Genomic DNA, 7,125 nt, shown 5'->3' with positions numbered 1-7,125 from the left:
CAGGTATAGGTAGTGAATGTAAAAGGCCTGCCATCCTCTGATGGGGGGACTTGATCCAGGCACACACAGGACATGCCTTAACATATTCTGTAGTGTCTTCTTTCATGGTGGGCAACCAAAAATCTCTGGAAAGGAATTTGAGAGTACATTGGATTCCAGGATGCCTGGCAAACCAGGAAACATGACCCCATCAGAGGACAAGGATCTTACAGGGTTAGCGACAAAAAGTTTGTCGGGAGGGCACTGTTGAGGTACCAGGTGATTAATCAAGGCATGTCTGACCTCTTCCTCGATGTCCCATCTGATAGTTGCTATGAATTTATTGGGCAGGATGATTGGTTCTGGATCTGGTTCAGTTTCTGGGGGATCATAGAGGTGAGATAGGGCATCGGCTCTGGCAATCTTGTAAACTGGTGTGAATGTAATGAAAAAGTGAAAACAAGAAAAAAAAGTGACCATCTAGCCTGTCAAGGGTTGAGACGTTTTTCTGACTGTAAATAAGCCAAGTTTTTATGATCGGTGTATATAATAAAAGGATGTTGAGTGCCTTCCAACCAATGTCTCAATTCGTCAAGTGCTACTTTAATAGCTAGGAGTTCCCAGTTTCTAACGTCATAATTGATCTCTGCTGGTGATAGCTTTTTAGAAAAGAAGGCACAAGGGTGAAGAATTGCCTAATCCCCATGGTGTCGAGAGAGATCTGCTCCCACCCCATAGGCTGAGGCATCAACCTCTACGACGAAGGGTAAAGTAGGGTCTGGATAACGTAACAGAGGGGCTGTTGTGAAGAGATGTTTTAGTCAAGAAAAGGCTGTCTCTGCTTGGGGAGTCCATTTCCTTTGCTGTGGACCCTTAAGAGTGAGTGTTGTGATGGGGGCAACCACCGAACTGAAATTTTGAATGAATCTTCGGTAGAAATGAGCAAAACCCAGGAAGCGCTGGGCCTGTTTAAGGTTCTTTGGTGTCGGCCAATCCATTATGGCAACTACTTTGCTGGGATCCATTTTGATCCCCTGAGGAGATAAAACGTATCTTAAGAACTGAAACTATGAGGCATGGAATATACATTTTTCTAATTTAACATATAATTTGTTCTCAATGAGGTGGGACAGGACCCCCCTGACGTGAGTTATATGATCTTGCAGGTTGTTGGAATAAATCAGGACAAGACAAGAACAAATCTTTGTATAATATCACGGAATACATCGTTTATAAATGTTTGAAACACAGCCTTAGCATTAACTAGATTGAACGGCATGACCAGGTATTTGTAATGTCCATGGGTTGTTATGAACACTGTTTTCAATTCATCCCCCTCTCGAATGCGGATAAGATTGTATGCCCCATGTAAATCGAGTTCAGAAAAAGTGATGGCTCCATGAACAGATTCCAGGACTGCAGTAATTAGAAGCAAAGGGTACCGATTTTTGTTTCTCATTTCATTAAGATTGCGATAATCGATGCAATCGTCTTAGCCATCTGTCCTTCTTTTCCACAAAAAAAGGTAACACAGGATGGGGATGTTGATGGACGAATAATTCCTGCTTTAAGGACTTCCTGGATATACTTCTCCAGAGCATCAGATTCTGTGTTGGAGAGGGAATAAATCTTTCCTTTGTGAGGAAGGGTGTCAGGCAGAAGCTCAATATTACAGTCGTAGGGGTGATGGGGAGGGAGAGTTAGAGTTTTTTGTTTATTAAAAACTTCAAGCAGATCTCTGTATTGGGGGTGAATTCTGGAGAGTTCAACTAAGACAGTTCAGTGAGGGCTATTTTCATTGGTAGTTGACAACAGCGAAAGTGGCATTGGGATCCCGAGGCTATCAGTTCTTTTCAAGACCAAGAGATGTGAGGGTCGTGTTGGCCAAGGTATCCCAGCAGAAGGCTGTATTTCTTTAGAATCCACACTAATTCTGGACATGCTGTGTATTGGGCCGTTCCCTCTAGAAGTGATGGAACATACAAATATCTGGTATTTTCTTTTACTTTAGTAGGGCAGTTATATACGTGTTTGTTGTCTTTATCTATTTTCTCAGATTTTAGTTTGAAAACATCCTTAAAGCATTACAAGGAAAGTAATGTTATTTTATCAAATATATAATTAACACTGCCAATATTTATTTAATTATATAAATTGTAGAAATAATCGTGAAAGAGCAAAGTGCCAGTAGAGACATAATTGTAATTGCCCCCCCTCATCATTACATTGTTATTAACAAAAAATAATTTTCAGTTTAGTAATAATAAAATGAAGTGTAACGATCAAGTTCATTCATATTTATTTCGAAATGGTCATTTTTATTATTGAAAGTCTGTAGATATAAACTAATATAAATCTCAACCTAATATAATAATACATATAATATAATATAATAAAGAATACAATATGTTGAAAGACATTAAAATTTCAACATTTGCTTTTGGCTCAGAAATTATATATTTTATTCATTTTAATGCCTTAGTATACTCATAAACAACATGCAACCATTATTAAATCACAGAAGTAATAAAGCTCTTCTCACCTGATTTATGCAAATCTCACTAGATCTAAAGATCTACGACTATTATGTAGTTATTGCATAGTACAACAGCCTTTGTGAACCTTTGGTTGTGTGGGACTTCATGATGTATAATACTAATTAAAGAAATAAGATGTAGTGCAATTAATCCATGCTGGTCTCGATGTCAGAGGCAGCTGGGCTTTGCACATCTGTTCTCTCATGTGGCCCAATAAGGGTCTCAGTGAGAAAGCCCAGTAATGTGTCAATATGTCAGGAATGAGTTGGTTTGTCAGCATAAAAGAAAATGTGCCAGTGTTCAGCACAACAAAATCTGGAATTTGCTGTTTATTACAACAACATCAAAATACATTTTAAACCACACATTTTCAGAATTATTAGTCTACATTCAACACATCAGAAAAGGATTTTTCCTCTGCCGAAGCAAAGTATGGTTCTTCTAATGTTAGCGAACCAATGTAAAGAAAACAATTCTATAGGGGAAGGTTGCCTTAGTTGTTTGCCTAGTTAAAGCTTAGTTACAAAACAGATAGCATCCTGTATGTAGAATACTGTATACCAAACTGTCTACATGGTCTTAAGACAGCGGCTTTGAATTCTTACAATCCTTATGAGATGACCATTTAAAATATATTGTTTATGAGTATATAAATGTAGCCCCATTCTCAGTATTATATCTCAAAAAGGGTTCTGAGATACTAATACTCATTACGTTCTGTATGAAATATATTGAAATTTTCAAATTGAACTTAAAACAGTGAGAGTATCATAGTCCGTTCATCCATTTTCAGGTAACACCATTGCAGAGCACACAGACACAAACACGTATCAGGACAAATACTGTACCATTTTTTATGGAAGCCAATTAACCTACCAATCCCATTTGGACTGTGAGATGAAACCAGAGATGCTGGAGCAAACCCACATAAATACTGTGAGAACATACAAACTCAATGCAGATAGCACTTCAGGAATTTAACCAAGGACCCAAGCATTGTGAGTCAGCATTCTTAACCACTGTGCCACCCATATATTATAGTACTTTAGGTAATTTAAGTTATTTAAAATCATATTTTGAAAAAAAACTTTAAAAGATAATGTCCACACATGAATAGTTAAATCTTATGCCCACTTCAAAAAGCAATGCTCTAAAAACCCATATACTTTATGACTCTAGAACGGTTTCAAGGAATGTTGTTAGATATAATGAAAAAGACGAAACAAAAGAAGGTTATTTTGATATATAATGAAGTGCAGCAGCACTCTGTGATGTAATTGTATCACATGACATGACTTGTAGAATGAGAGCGGGAAAGATCTGAAAGAGTCGGGTTAACGCATGTCTGTGAGAAGTTTGCAATAAACAAGTTCTTACACATCGTCTTGGTCATGCTGGACATATATTAATCACAGCAGACAATAACTCATGGTACTCAGGAGTGAATTTCGCAAGGTAAAATACGGAGTTGACATAGAACAGAGGAATAATTAGTAAATAAATCCGTCGAAAGTGTGCGTGCGAGACACACTGAAAGATGGAGCAGTTGAAACCGGCTAGTAAACTAAAGGTAATGGGCAATGTAGAAGAGCAATTTAACAGCTGTTGATGCTAAGGATAAAGATGACGCACTTTTTCTGACAATTGCAGGGTCAGATGCCATAGATGTATACAATAGCTTGCAGTTGATGGAGGAGGAACAGAATAATTATGAACTGATAATAGAAGAAATCCAATCTTTCTGCACTCCCAAAAAGAATGAAACATATGAAAGATATATTTCAATAGAAGACAAAAAGAAAATGAGTCAATTGAAGAATTCATCATGGACTTTAAACTTAAAGGTCAAACCTGCAATTTCGGATTTTAGCTGATTCACTAATATGCAACAGAATTGTAATGGGAGTGAGAGACAGAGGACTGAGAGAAAAACTACTTGGCATGACAGATTTAATCCTTGACAAAGCCATTCACGTGTGCCAGGCCAGGGAAGTGACACAGACCAGGATAAAGTCCATGAATGGCTACCAGCTCGACAAGATGGTCTATAAAATAAATACAAAAAAAATAAAACAGAAAAGGAATGAAGAAAGCACAGAAATCAGCATAAACCAGCCCGCGGTGATGACAGGGACTCAGCAGCCAGCGAGCACAATCAGGCATGCTGCCCGTGTGGCAGAGGACAGAGACCACGCTAGTGCCCAGCCTTTGGGAAAGACTGCAGAAACAAACTGCAGGAAGAAAAACCACTTTGCACGAGTCTGCAGGAACCCAAGAAACATTTGAGGTGTCAACATAGACAGCGCTAACAGCAACGCAACAGGAGACCTATTCATAGGAACCATAGATGCTGCAGGAAAAGAAGAAGATTGGACTGCCATCTAAAAAGTCAACAGGACTAAAATTACTATCAAATTAGGCACTGGGGCACAAGTTAATATCATACTGGACACTGAACTGTCGCGGTTAGAGGTAAAACCCACTGTAAACACAAAAGAAAAGGTAAAACGTAGAGCGTACAGTATAATGGAGATATAATTCCTACTGAAGGCACTTGAATGCTAAGGTTAAATATTGAGACAGAAACATATATCGAACCATTTGTAATTGTAAAAGGCAACAATGATCCAATAAGTGGCTTAAAAAGGTGCAATACATTAGGTTTGGTAAAATGTGCATATGATAGATAATATAACCAATGTAGATGTAATGAATGTAGAAGATGCATACGCAGATGTATTTAAGGGCATTGGAAAACTCAAGTTACAGCAAAGAATTGATCTAGAAAAGCCAAACAAACCCACGTCTCGCAGCTACGCATAGGGTCTTTTCACTCTCCTGTCATTCCATGGTTCGTCCCTTCCGACATCTCCTAACAAGAGCTGTTTCGGGAGAAAAATATTTGAGCATTAGAGGTAACCTGTTGAAAGATATGCCTGGTGAAAATCAAGAAATATGAATACAGAAGGTAGCAGTACATCCTGCTTATTGAGTTAACAACTTCTTAAGTGTCAGAGGTATGTTGGAGGTGTAATGAAACCGGCTCAGGGACGCCAAATATGTAATCATAGTGGCTCTCTGAAGGCACCAGTTCTGTAGGGTTTGGGCATTTACTGAGACAATTATTAATTGTAGCAGTAAATCACAAAGTTGATTCTTTTGATGGCTTTTGAATCCAACCATGCGACATAACTCAAACAACGCGCACACACAGGTACTAATACACGAGGATACATTTATTAATACATAGAATATGCATATAAACCTAACAGATCTTATCGAGAGGGTTATCAGAATACAAAAGGTATATATTCAATCAGTTAAAAAGTGTTACACATATCAAGAGGACATACGTTCAGTATATCATTCATTAAGACCGATTCGTAAATGAACTTGGTTATAACTTCTACATTAGATACTCAAACAAGTACATAACTCTTAGGAATTAAATTGATATCAACTGGTTGGGATAACAATTGAATTCTCAAGCTATAATGCATTGAAGTTGAATACTCATCCAATCTCTGGGGATTCAGATCTCCTGCGGGCACAAAGAAACAGTTGCAGGCTGTTGCCGTCCAATCCGCGCTCTCTGGCTCGGTGCCAGGCTGTGCTGTGCGGCTTGCGACGGTGCGCTGAAGATGCTCACTGACCGGCTAGTTAGTGTTGGCTTTAACTAGCAAAGTTTGCGCACAGAAAAGATGACTGTGGGTCCCAGCAAGTCAGGAAGAGGACCGGTTCGTTCCTGATGAAGAGCTAGTTCTGAATAGTGATTCAGCTGTCCACAGTTCCGACCTGTTCACGAGGCCTGCTGCTGGTTACTCTCTGGCAACCTCCGCTCTCGACTCTTAGAACAAAGGAAAGTTCTGGCACTCGGACACACTGGCCGTTCCGTGGTTGTCCGGGCTGAGTCTCAGGATGGTCAGGAGGCGCGCTGCGAGAATGTCCTGCCCTTGGGAGCCTTCTGCTCCTGGGCCGTCCTGCCCTGGAATTCTCCTTTGAATTCCCTTTAGAACAGTCCACAGAATCCTCTCCAGAATCTTACTGAATCTCCCCTTCTGAATCTTACTCTTGTTGAATCTGAATCTCACTGAATCTTACCGAATTTTACTGAATCTTCCCCTTTTGAATCTCACAGGCTCCCTGTGTTGCCTGTTTTTACCTGGAGGAACTTCAGCTCATTGATTGGCTGAAAGTTCCATGGGCATCAGAGTCCCACGTGGGTTACTCGGCCCTACCAGTCCCTGATTGGTTGAACAAGGTGAGATATGAGTCACTTACTCCTGACACTTAGTAATGCAGTCCAGATGTCCAACTGGCACTCCCTAGACAGATAGACGCCAATGGATGACCATTGATCATGATAGCCAGGCTTAGCTAAGTGCATCCCCCTTTGGGAGCTTGTTTTCTTATCAAAAGAAAACATCTTAAATCAGCCTTGTATGAATAGTTTCTCTGTGGCTGCACCACAGAGATGAACAGAGAAATGGGGCCTCATTTGGGAAGGCTCAGAACACTTAATTCTTTCTTATTAATAAGCCTCGCCGCTACAGAGGCTACACTGTCACTCAACATCCCTGATGTTCACAGCTAAGATGTTAAGATTCCA

This window comes from Lepisosteus oculatus, chromosome 10 (genome assembly GCF_040954835.1).
Source record: "Lepisosteus oculatus isolate fLepOcu1 chromosome 10, fLepOcu1.hap2, whole genome shotgun sequence".
In the NCBI taxonomy this organism is placed as follows: Eukaryota; Metazoa; Chordata; class Actinopteri; order Semionotiformes; family Lepisosteidae; genus Lepisosteus; species Lepisosteus oculatus.
Note: the sequence above shows the minus strand (reverse complement) of the source record.